Source organism: Oncorhynchus keta, chromosome 29, assembly GCF_023373465.1.
Source record: "Oncorhynchus keta strain PuntledgeMale-10-30-2019 chromosome 29, Oket_V2, whole genome shotgun sequence".
Taxonomy (NCBI): Eukaryota; Metazoa; Chordata; class Actinopteri; order Salmoniformes; family Salmonidae; genus Oncorhynchus; species Oncorhynchus keta.
Genome location: NC_068449.1, coordinates 28,231,085 through 28,243,584, shown reverse-complemented (window position 1 = coordinate 28,243,584; position 12,500 = coordinate 28,231,085). Strand labels below are relative to the sequence as shown.

General features: G+C 46.5%; 1 protein-coding gene and 1 long non-coding RNA gene across 15 annotated transcripts in view; both read left to right on the top strand.

The window, feature by feature from the left end:
• The window catches only part of meis2a (Meis homeobox 2a), a 112,216-nt gene that overhangs the window by 65,793 nt on the left and 33,923 nt on the right, over positions 1-12,500 (top strand).
• LOC127913632 (uncharacterized) lies at positions 876-4,980 on the top strand. 14 transcript variants are annotated; one of them, XR_008086276.1, is made up of 7 exons: positions 876-1,519; positions 1,626-1,731; positions 1,997-2,261; positions 2,315-2,367; positions 3,187-3,239; positions 3,345-3,397; positions 3,905-3,957. It is a non-coding gene; the product is annotated as an uncharacterized LOC127913632 (long non-coding RNA). The 14 variants fall into 14 exon arrangements; XR_008086271.1 differs by adding an exon at positions 2,527-2,579 and having other exon boundaries at positions 1,997-2,367; XR_008086270.1 differs by lacking the exons at positions 2,315-2,367; positions 3,905-3,957 and adding exons at positions 2,527-2,579; positions 3,711-3,763.

The window sequence follows — 12,500 nt, the reverse complement described above, 5'->3', positions numbered from 1 at the left end:
ACAAAACAGGTATGGTGACTGATCAGGGCTTGGCTGTCTTGGTTTCACCTGAGTCGCTCAAAGTGCCTGTGATTTGAGATGAATACACTTGTGGTTCGCTCTCAGCACGTCCTTGAATGGGGCCTAAGCCTGAGTGTCTGAATGTATGGCTGTCTGTCTGTCCATCCTTCTGTCTGTCTGTCTGTCTGTCTGTCTGTCTGTCTGTCTGTCTGTCTGTCTGTCTGTCTGTCTGTCTGTCTGTCTGTCTGTCTGTCAGTGTTAAGACAACTGCTACTCCTCACCCCAGCAGTGTTCAGGCCATTCAGAGAAACAAAGACTTGACATGGTTGTCTTGAACACATTTAGAGTCATTAGCAAACAGGAAATGTCCCCTGCAGCTGTTTCTGAACGCAGCTCCTCAACCCCTTCACCCCCTGTAATGGACAAATGTTATCCTGCTTTGATATTTGAACCTCCCAAAAAACAAATGAATTGACATTACAAATGTGCTATAACATCTCCAAATAGGCTTGACATTACATACCTGCCCTGTGGGTTTTTGTTAGCCTCCACTAAGTGGTTACTCTGCTGTTGTCGTTGTGTCCTAGGGCAGGCTATTATAGCATAACGTAGTGGCCATTTCTGAGGCCAATGTGGAGTATCTTTCTGAGAGACAGAAAGGAGACGTCCTGGTTGTGTATGAATACTTAAATACTTCATTTAATACTCAAGTGGAAGGAGAGTCCATCAAGGGCCACTTTCAGGACCTCATCTAGCATAGGGGAACAAAACGCTTTCTCTCACCCCCCCCACCGCCGCCCCTACAAATGAAACTGGGGCGGCAGGGTAGCCTAGTGGTTAGAGTGTTGGGCTAGTAACCGATAGGTTGGAAGTTCAAATCCCCGAGCTGACAAGGTACAAATCTGTCGTTCTGCCACTGAACAGGCAGTTAACCCACTGTTCCTAGGCCGTCATTGAAAATAAGAATTTGTTCTTAACTGACTTGCCTAGTTAAATAAAGGTTTAAAAAAAAAACCTGTGCCAATGCTCCAAGATAAAATCCCACTATACTTCTTCTTGTGAAAGTTAAACAATGTTTAGAGGACACAACAGAGAAGGGGGAAACATAGACAAACTATGTAAATACTCTGAGTCATTCACAACAGACCATGAGAGTCTAGGAGGTGAAGTATGCCCAGCACTGTACCCCTGTCGCTTGACCCTGTTGCTCTTGGCTTACCCAGAAGCCCCTTGGAGGAGCACAGAGATTCCTGGGACACTCAGCGTGTAATAACCTTGTCCTGTTTCACGCAGACTAAATATATTAAAGTATGGAGCAGGGAAGTTCAGGCCCCGGGGAGAGGGACGGTGGGGGAGATAGATAATTAGATGCCTAATGGTGTAATACATGGGACATGTAGGGTTTGTTCGGAGGTAGTTAGATCCCTAATGGTGTAATACATGGGACATGTAGGGTTTGTTCGGAGGTAGTTAGATGCCTAATGGTGTAATACATGGGACATGTAGGGTTTGTTCGGAGGTAGTTAGATGCCTAATGGTGTAATACATGGGACATGTAGGGTTTGTTCGGAGGTAGTTAGATCCCTAATGGTGTAATAGATGGGACATGTAGGGTTTGTTCGGAGGTAGTTAGATCCCTAATGGTGTAATACATGGGACATGTAGGGTTTGTTCGGAGGTAGTTAGATCCCTAATGGTGTAATACATGGGACATGTAGGGTTTGTTCGGAGGTAGTTAGATGCCTAATGGTGTAATACATGGGACATGTAGGGTTTGTTCAGAGGTAGTTAGATGCCTAATGGTGTAATACATGGGACATGTAGGGTTTGTTCGGAGGTAGTTAGATGCCTAATGGTGTAATACATGGGACATGTAGGGTTTGTTCAGAGGTAGTTAGATGCCTAACGGTGTAATACATGGGACATGTAGGGTTTGTTCGGAGGTAGTTAGATGCCTAACGGTGTAATACATGGGACATGTAGGGTTTGTTCGGAGGTAGTTAGATCCCTAATGGTGTAATACATGGGACATGTAGGGTTTGTTCGGAGGTAGTTAGATCCCTAATGGTGTAATACATGGGACATGTAGGGTTTGTTCGGAGGTAGTTAGATGCCTAATGGTGTAATACATGGGACATGTAGGGTTTGTTCGGAGGTAGTTAGATCCCTAATGGTGTAATACATGGGACATGTAGGGTTTGTTCGGAGGTAGTTAGATCCCTAATGGTGTAATACATGGGACATGTAGGGTTTGTTCGGAGGTAGTTAGATGCCTAATGGTGTAATACATGGGACATGTAGGGTTTGTTCGGAGGTAGTTAGATCCCTAATGGTGTAATACATGGGACATGTAGGGTTTGTTCGGAGGTAGTTAGATGCCTAATGGTGTAATACATGGGACATGTAGGGTTTGTTCGGAGGTAGTTAGATCCCTAATGGTGCAATACATGGGACATGTAGGGTTTGTTCGGAGGTAGTTAGATGTCTAACGGTGTAATACATGGGACATGTAGGGTTTGTTCGGAGGTAGTTAGATCCCTAATGGTGTAATACATGGGACATGTAGGGTTTGTTCGGAGGTAGTTAGATGCCTAATGGTGTAATACATGGGACATGTAGGGTTTGTTCGGAGGTAGTTAGATGCCTAATGGTGTAATACATGGGACATGTAGGGTTTGTTCGGAGGTAGTTAGATGCCTAATGGTGTAATACATGGGACATGTAGGGTTTGTTCGGAGGTAGTTAGATGCCTAATGGTGTAATACATGGGACATGTAGGGTTTGTTCGGAGGTAGTTAGATGCCTAATGGTGTAATACATGGGACATGTAGGGTTTGTTCGGAGGTAGTTAGATGCCTAATGGTGTAATACATGGGACATGTAGGGTTTGTTCGGAGGTAGTTAGATCCCTAATGGTGTAATACATGGGACATGTAGGGTTTGTTCGGAGGTAGTTAGATCCCTAATGGTGTAATACATGGGACATTTAGGTTTGTAGGTAGTTAGATGCCTAATGGTGTAATACATGGGACCAGGTAGTTAGATGCCTTGTAATACATGGGACATGTAGGGGTTTTCGGAGGTAGTTAGATGCCTAATGGTGTAATACATGGGACATGTAGGGTTTTCGGAGGTAGTTAGATGCCTAATGGTGTAATACATGGGGCATGTAGGGTTTGTTCGGAGGTAGTTAGATGCCTAACGGTGTAATACATGGGACATGTAGGGTTTGTTCGGAGGTAGTTAGATGCCTAATGGTGTAATACATGGGACATGTAGGGGTTTTCGGAGGTAGTTAGATGCCTAATGGTGTAATACATGGGACATGTAGGGTTTGTTCGGAGGTAGTTAGATGCCTAACGGTGTAATACATGGGACATGTAGGGTTTGTTCGGAGGTAGTTAGATGCCTAAAGGTGTAATACATGGGACATGTAGGGTTTGTTGGAGGTAGTTAGATGCCTAATGGTGTAATACATGGGACATGTAGGGTTTGTTCGGAGGTAGTTAGATGCCTAATGGTGTAATACATGGGACATGTAGGGTTTGCGGAGGTAGTTAGATCCCTAATGGTGCAATACATGGGACATGTAGGGTTTGTTCGGAGGTAGTTAGATGCCTAATGGTGTAATACATGGGACATGTAGGGTTTGTTCGGAGGTAGTTAGATGCCTAATGGTGTAATACATGGGACATGTAGGGTTTTCGGAGGTAGTTAGATGCCTAACGGTGTAATACATGGGACATGTAGGGTTTGTTCGGAGGTAGTTAGATGCCTAATGGTGTAATACATGGGACATGTAGGGTTTTCGGAGGTAGTTAGATGCCTAACACATGGGACATGTAGGGTTTGTTCGGAGGTAGTTAGATCCCAGTAATACATGGGACATGTAGGGTTTTCGGAGGTAGTTAGATGCCTAACGGTGTAATACATGGGACATGTAGGGTTTGTTCGGAGGTAGTTAGATGCCTAATGGTGTAATACATGGGACATGTAGGGTTTGTTCGGAGGTAGTTAGATGCCTAATGGTGTAATACATGGGACATGTAGGGTTTGTTCGGAGGTAGTTAGATGCCTAATGGTGTAATACATAGGACATTTAGGGTTTGTGACTTACAAGTCCCAGCTGTACTAGTGCTGTAAGACTTTTCAGTCTCCCAGAGAAAGATCCAAGTTAGAAAAGGCGTGTGCCACTCTAGCAGCACATGAAGAGTTAAGCCGGTCTCTTACAATGTGAAGGATTCAGTATTTCTATAGGGCCATCTTTGTCTTTCCTTTATCCTTGCCGGAGGCTAGAAACAGAGTCTTTCTCCCCTTCACCGTTTGGCTACAATAGCCAGGTGGATCTGGACACCATTAAGTTAACGTGAGAACGTTTAGGCCCAAATTCTTCCTCCTATGTCTTTAGACCTTGGAAGCTTCGACCCAGGTTGTTAGCCTGCTAGCCTGTTAGCCTGCTCACCGATTCCCTGCTTTTTAAAAATGTAACCTGCCGCCACTTTACAATGTGTGCTCAGGTCATTAAACTGGTGTCGGTGTTTATCCAGCTAGCAGTGGACTGGGCCGTTTAGCGTGTAAGCAGCGGCTCCCAATGTCTTTATGACAGGCAATAGTGGCAAGTGGTGTGGATATGGGGGGTCCTGAATGATGGGCCAGGGGGATGGGCACTCTCCTTTTTCACTGGCCCTAGGTGACCGTACCAGCCCACTAATGACTACCTTATAGACCCTAAAAGTCACTTTCAAAGAGTATGCATGAATTACTTCACACCACCTGCTGCAAGCTGTGCAGCACCAAAGATGACTGCTCTTGCTGTACTGGAATACTGGTACAGTCTTTACAAAATCCCTCTTGCAATTCAACACAATAGAAACACATTATTATTATTTATATTTTATTAAAAAGGACTGAAAATTAACTTTTGCCATGTAAAGCCATTGATAAAAGTTTTCGCGGGGCAGTACAAGTGTTAACGTTTAAGAGAGCGAGAAGGGAGAGAGAGAGAGAGAGAGAGAGAGAGAGAGAGAGAGAGAGAGAGGAGAGAGAGAGAGAGAGAGAGAGAGAGAGAAGGGGGAGAAAGAGAGAGAGAGAGGAGAGAGAGAGAGAGAGAGGGGAGAGAGAGAGAGAGAGAGAGAGAGAGAGAGAGAGAGAGAGAGAGAGAGAGAGAGAGAGAAGGAGAGAGAGAGAGAGAGAGAGAGAGAGAGAGAGAGAGAGAGAGAGAGAGAGAGAGAGAATGGGGGAGAGAGGGAGATAGAAGGGGAGAGAGAGAGAGAGAGAGAGAGAGAGAGAGGGGGAGAGACAGAGAGAGAAGGGGGAGACAGAGAGAGAATGGGGGAGAGAGAGAGAGAGAGAGAGAGAGAGAGAAGGGGAGAGAGAGAGAGAGAGAAAGAGAGAGAGAGAGAGAGAGAGAGAGAGAGAGAGAGAGAGAGAGAGAGAGAGAGAGAAGGGGAGAGAGAGAGAGAGAGAGAGAGAGAGAGAGAGAGAGAGAGAAGGGGAGAGAGAGAAGGGAGAGAGAGAGAGAGAGAGAGAGAGAGAGAGAAGGGGGGGAGAGAGAGTGAAGGGGAGAGAGAGAGAGACCAGGTACCCTCTGTAAGGATAAGGGGATCATATTCCTCCCCTTGGAAGCGGTGGGGTGGCCGTGTGGTAGAAAGAGAAGCCATGAACTTGATCTGATGATTAAACAGTCCCATCTCTATGGCTGCGGGCCACATCTGAGACCAGAGACGGGAAAACAACACACACACACACTCACATGAGGGTCTCCCAAACCACTCCATCCACCTGCTCACCATAAACAGTACAAGGCTGTGGTAACACCAAACTCTACCTTCCCCACTGTGGATATTTTCTTAGATAGTTGACAATAAGGATGTTATCAAAAGTAATACACCAGGAGACATACAGTTCAGTTCACCGTAAACATCTCTCTCCTCTGATTGGTTGCTGGGTGTAGGCCGTTACCCATGAGCCTCAGCCCTTGCGCTTGCTTTTGCTCTGGGAGAGTGTGGGAGTGATTGGTTTATAGCCTCATGGACATTTAAGCCCAGATCTCGCATATCCTCTAGAGATGCCTCCCCCCCCTCCCTCCCTCCCTCCCTCCCACTCCCACACCTCCTCATTTGCCAGTTCCCCTCCCTCCTTCACAGGGGCAACAGTTTGCTTGGCAGGCTCTTGCACCATCTCCAATGAACATAAATGAATGGTGTAGAGCAAACAGTCTGACTGGCTGGGGGCCAGGAGCCCCATGCAGGAGGCCAGCCAGCGATTGTTGAGCTGAGTTGAGGGGGGGCTGGGGCTGCTGCCATAGTACTGCTGCAGCAGGCAGTACTACTATACTGAGCCCTGGCAGCCAACCTAATGCTCCACAATAGGGCTGCCTGGCCACCACTTTGATGTCTATGACATGATAACTGTTTTATTTCAGAGAACAGTCTAGGTGTTAGTGTGTGTGTGTGTGTGTGTGTGTGTGTGTGTGTGTGTGTGTGTGTGTGTGTGTGTGTGTGTGTGTGTGTGTGTGTGTGTGTGTGTGTGTGTGTGTGTGTGTGTGTGCGTGCACGTGTGAGTGTGTGTGTGCGTGCACATGTGTGTGTGTGCATGCACATGTGTGTGTGTGTGTGTGTGTGTGTGTGTGTGTGTGTGTGTGTGTGTGTGTGTGTGTGTGTGTGTGTGTGTGTGTGCGTGCACATGTGTGTGTGTGTGCGTGCACATGTGTGTGTGCGTGCACATGTGTGTGTGTATGCGTGCACATACGTGTGTGTGCGTGCACATGTGTGTGTGTGTCTGGCACAGTCTCAGGCAGTTGAAAGCAACAGAGGTTGAGTCATTGAGTCATGTGGCATTCTTGCCTGTTTTCTCCCTGTTGTCAGGAAGCAGCTTAGTCCCCAGGAAAATAAAACAAACACGAACCTAACCCCCCTCCAAACCCCTCCACCCACCCAAGAACACACACACAAAGACACACACACACAGGGAGGGAGAGGAGGATGGGAATACACAGTGTACAAAAACCTTGTCTTTGAGCTTCAACAGCAAGCAAGGTTTCAAAATATATGGGCCTACGTTTCAGCAGTCAAATGTTCATTGATTATAATGGAATAGCTACAGTCTAAGATTGTCAATTGTCAGCCCATTTGACGTTGTCAGACTGACAACAATTCAAGGAAAAGGACTTTCATTATGAAATGTAAAAAACCATCGTGCCGTGCACAGTAATCAAATCACGAGGGATAACTTCAAAAGGTCTAATTGGATATATGTATGGCATATCTTTTTGATCTATAAGAAATGCCTCAATCTCATTCAGAACTGTTATAATATTAACAATGGCATATTTATATTTAAAATGTGCCAATCTTACTCCAACTCTATGCAGAGTACATATTAAAATGTGCCAATCTTACTCCAACTCTATGCAGAGTACACATTCAAATGTGCCAATCTTACTCCAACTCTATGCAGAGTACATATTAAAATGTGCCAATCTTACTCCAACTCTATGCAGAGTACATATTAAAATGTGCCAATCTTACTCCAACTCTATGCAGAGTACATATTCAAATGTGCCAATCTTACTCCAACTCTATGCAGAGTACACATTCAAATGTGCCAATCTTACTCCAACTCTATGCAGAGTACATATTCAAATGTGCCAATCTTACTCCAACTCTATGCAGAGTACACATTCAAATGTGCCAATCTTACTCCAACTCTATGCAGAGTACATATTCAAATGTGCCAATCTTACTCCAACTCAATGCAGAGTATATATTCAAATGTGCCAATCTTACTCCAACTCTATGCAGAGTACATATTCGAATGTGCCAATCTTACTCCAACTCTATGCAGAGTACATATTCAAATGTGCCAATCTTACTCCAACTCTATGCAGAGTACATATTCAAATGTGCCAATCTTACTCCAACTCTATGCAGAGTACATATTCAAATGTGCCAATCTTACTCCAACTCTATGCAGAGTACATATTCAAATGTGCCAATCTTACTCCAACTCTATGCAGAGTACATATTCAAATGTGCCAATCTTAATCCAACTCTATGCAGAGTACATATTCATATTTATTTAGACTGTGAGTATAATTATTATCCCTGCTAGTCACTTTGAATAAAAAACAAATAAGATTGCAATCAATTTGGAAAATATCTGAAATCCTACATTTGATTAATACATTGCTGCATAAAGCAGAATCGAAGATCCAGGTAACACAATACGGTCCCATCAACACAATAAGCAATACTGTCAAAAATATTTGAGACTCAAACAATTATCATGTCGGTTTGCTAAGTGGCGTCTTTATTAAATATTGTTGAAATAAAGATCGAAAGGATATATGGTTTTAATAAGCCTATAGCGACATCGATGGGACCAAATTACACCAATCAACACAAGGGAGGAAAACAAAACAAATGGGAGGTTGGTTGGTGGTGTGTTGCCATGGCGTTGGGGGTAAACAGCCAATGGCCTGTGATTTCCTGGGAGGGAGGGAGTCATTAGCATGGAATGGATTTGCAGGACACCGTAACCCTGTGGCCTGGGACTATAATTCATGCCACACTGGCCCTGCCGCTGATGATGTCATCCATCAGTAGGCTCAGGGTGAAGGGGTGGGGGTGTAGGAGGATAAAGCGGTGGGGGTGAGATGAAGTTGGGATGGGGGGAGGGTAATGGCTGGACAGTCACATTAGGGAGGGTTGTAGGAATGGCCACTGTATATTTATATGAATTTGATCCATAGCAAGACAGACAGTAGATTTGAATGGATGGGGATGCAGTAGGAATTGATGGATATGGGATAAGGGTGAGAGTGGTCTAGTGGAGGTAGGGTAAGGTGGAAAAGCTGGTCTGGTAGGGTATTCTCTGGGGCTAAAGGACGAGTGTGTAGGGAGGAATGATGGAAGCCTAGCTCAGCTGGTAATGTGCTGCAACCGCAGGGGCTATTACATTCAGCACTATCAGAGAGCACAGAGAGCATCACACCCTTAATCTAGCCAACAGAGCCATCACACACACACACACACACACACACACACACACACACACACACACACACACACACACACACACACACACACACACACACACACACACCTTGCAATCTGGTAGAACACCATTCACCTCAGCACGTCTATATCACGTGTGTGTGTGTGTGTGTGTGTGTGTGTGTGTGTGTGTGTGTGTGTGTGTGTGTGTGTGTGTGTGTGTGTGTGTGTGTGTGTGTGTGTGTGTGTGTGTGTGTGTGTGTGTGTGTGTGTGTGTGTGTGTGTGTGTGTGTGCATTGGGGGGTGTATCTGTGGGTCAGATAGTGGAAATTAGAGGAGTGTGGTTGCTTGTGTAATTAACAGAGCTGTTTCGATCACAAGAGGCCGGCCCCGCACTGTACTGAGCAATAAAACACGCAGCTCATTTCTAGGCCTAATTATTTATAGACTGGATGGAGCGCTTTAGATTTTGTGGCCAATTCCCCTTTTCAGAGTATTGGTTTTGGTGTTTGTAACTCGCTCTATTGATTCCATTCAAAGCTAGCTGAGGGAGATTTTCAATAACCTCTTTGATCTCTGTGGGTTTGGTTTGTTGATTAAGAAATCATGTCACACTCATGCTTCTGAGGGTGGACAGACATCTTAAGGAAAGAAAGAAAACAATCAACAATCAAAAACACTGAATGATTTATTATTTTCGACTTAACACATTTGTCTCTCACTCAGAGTATATCTATCTCGGGCTTTCATATTATTTCTTTGACATTGGTGATTTACGGCCCTAGATTTTCTACGGAGGAGATGAACGTGAAGAGGTTGCTCAAACGGCTAAATACCCTTCCTCCAATTTCACGGCTGCTGTAGCCCTCTAACCGCTAGCCTGCCATGATGGCCTGGTTCTCTGGATTGTGTGTACAAAGCACCCCGGCCTGTATTAGCTCCTAGACCGCAGCACTGTCCGTTTTGTCTGGCCGGGATATTCAGAGCCCCCATGCTTTAGAGTGCTGCCACAATGTAAAGCTGTGGGTGGCCTGCAGACTCTCACTCATAGAAACAGGGGGAACGAGAGAAAGAGAGAGAGAGAGAGAGAGAGAGAGAGAGAGAGAGAGAGAGAGAGAGAGAGAGAGAGAGAGAGAGAGAGAGAGAGAGAGAGAGAGAGAGAGAGAGAGAGAGAGAGAGAGAGAGAGACGAGGAGGTGAGGTGAGGTGGAGGAGGAGTGGAGAGGGGGGTGGCTGTAAGCTGTAAGACACAGGCACACGTTTACTGTGTGTGTGCATGCGTGTATATATATACTGTATGTGTGTGTGAGGCTGGGGGGGGTCTGGTGGAGGGAGGGAGGCTGAGTGAAATAGGATTTTTTTTGTGTCGTGTCTATGTGGTTAGGAGTAAATCTCCTTACTCAGGGCTTTTTGCTGCAAGGGGCTTTAACATCCCCACTCTCCTTGATGAGACATCTTTCTTGTTTGTTCAAACCATTCATTATGTGGTGCTGCTGGCCACGGCGTGCCACGGCCCGCTGTATTTATCACCCGGCCCGGCTGACAGTGGGGCGATTGATGACCGGGTCTGAGCCCGAGAGGCCGAGGAAGCCTTAATGCAATGTAAATGACCCACTCCCATTTCCAATCTGGCCCTGTCTGCTCCTCTCCCCTCACCTCTGCTCCCCATTAGTGTGTGTGTGTGTGTGTGTGTGTGTGTGTGTGTGTGTGTGTGTGTGTGTGTGTGTGTGTGTGTGTGTGTGTGTGTGTGTGTGTGTGTGTGTGTGTGTGTGTGTGTGTGTGTGTGTGTGTGTGTGTGTGTGTGTGTGTGTGTGTTCATGTCAGAGTGTTTGTGTGGGTTTTGATGGTGGCCGTGGTCATTGCTAACGTGAAGAAGCCAGGGAAGCTGAGAGTGGAGGGAGAGGGAGGAAAGGTCCTTACTCTTATTACATGTTGTTGTGCAGGGAAGAGAAGAGAAAAGCCAAACACACACTCATAAAGGTGGAGACACACACACACACACACACAGAGAAAAACTGTCTGCTTCAGCCAAGAAAATGTCAGCACCTGGCAATCAGGCAATGTATTTCTATGTAAGCATTATCATCTTTCTTTGTTAATGATTTTAGCATATTAAAAGGGACTGCATACACAAGTAGAATCAGATTAATCCTCCTTGCAGTCTTGATTCATTATTTGTCCAATCCCAGCCTTGTTTGTTATTAATTGAGCGCATTCCTAAAATGTTTTTTTCTTCTTTCATTTAATTAAAAAGGGAACATTGAGACAGACATTGTTACCTGAAGAAATGTTCTACTGTTTGTTCTACTGATAGGATAGAACAAGTTATATGATCTATTCTTGTAGCTGTAAATGAGAAAATGGAGCAATGATTATCTTTTGAAGTTATTTTATATTGAAAAGTATCGGGCCAAAATGACATTGCTAGAAGTTACTATCACATGCGTACCCGTCATTGGTCTGGTGAAAAACTGAAACAAGAGACAAAGTAATGGTTGGTGGCAGAGGGTAAAGGAGGGAGGAGGGGGGACAGAGGGTAAAGGAGGGAGGAGGGGTGACAGAGGGTAAAGGAGGGAGGAGGGGTGACAGAGGGTAAAGGAGGGAGGAGGGGTGACAGAGGGTAAAGGAGGGAGGAGGGGTGACAGAGGGTAAAGGAGGGAGGAGGGGTGACAGAGGGTAAAGGAGGGAGGAGGGAGACAGAGGGTAAAGGAGGGAGGAGGGGTGGCAGAGGGTAAAAAGGAGGGAGGAGGGGTAAAGGACAGAGGGGGTAAAGGAGGGAGGAGGGTGGCAGAGGGTAAAGGAGGGAGGAGGGGGACAGAGGGTAAAGGAGGGAGGAGGGGGACAGAGGGTAAAGGAGGGAGGGGACAGGGGGCAGAGGGGGACAGAGTTTAAAGGAGGGGGAGGGGGGACAGGGGTAAAGGAGGGAGGAGGGGGACAGAGGGTAAGGAGGGAGGAGGGGGGAAGGTAAAGGAGGGAGGAGGGAGGCAGAGGGTAAAGGAGGGAGGAGGGGGACAGAGGGTAGGAAGGGGGACAGAGGGTAAAGGAGGGAGGGGGTGGCAGAGGGTAAAGGAGGGAGGAGGGAGGCAGAGGGGTGACAGAGGGTAAAGGAGGGAGGAGGGGTGACAGAGGGTAAAGGAGGGAGGAGGGGTGACAGAGGGTAAAGGAGGGAGGAGGGGGGCAGAGGGTAAAGGAGGGAGGAGGGGTGACAGAGGGTAAAGGAGGGAGGAGGGGGACAGAGGGTAAAGGAGGGAGGAGGGGGACAGAGGGTAAAGGAGGGAGGAGGGGGACAGAGGGTAAAGGAGGGAGGAGGGGGACAGAGGGTAAAGGAGGGAGGAGGGGTGACAGAGGGTAAAGGAGGGAGGAGGGGTGACAGAGGGTAAAGGAGGGAGGAGGGTGGCAGAGGTTAAAGGAGGGAGGAGGGGTGGCAGAGGTAAAGGAGGGAGGAGGGGTGGCAGAGGGTAAATGAGGGAGAGGGGCAGAGGGTAAAGGAGGGAGGAGGAGGGGT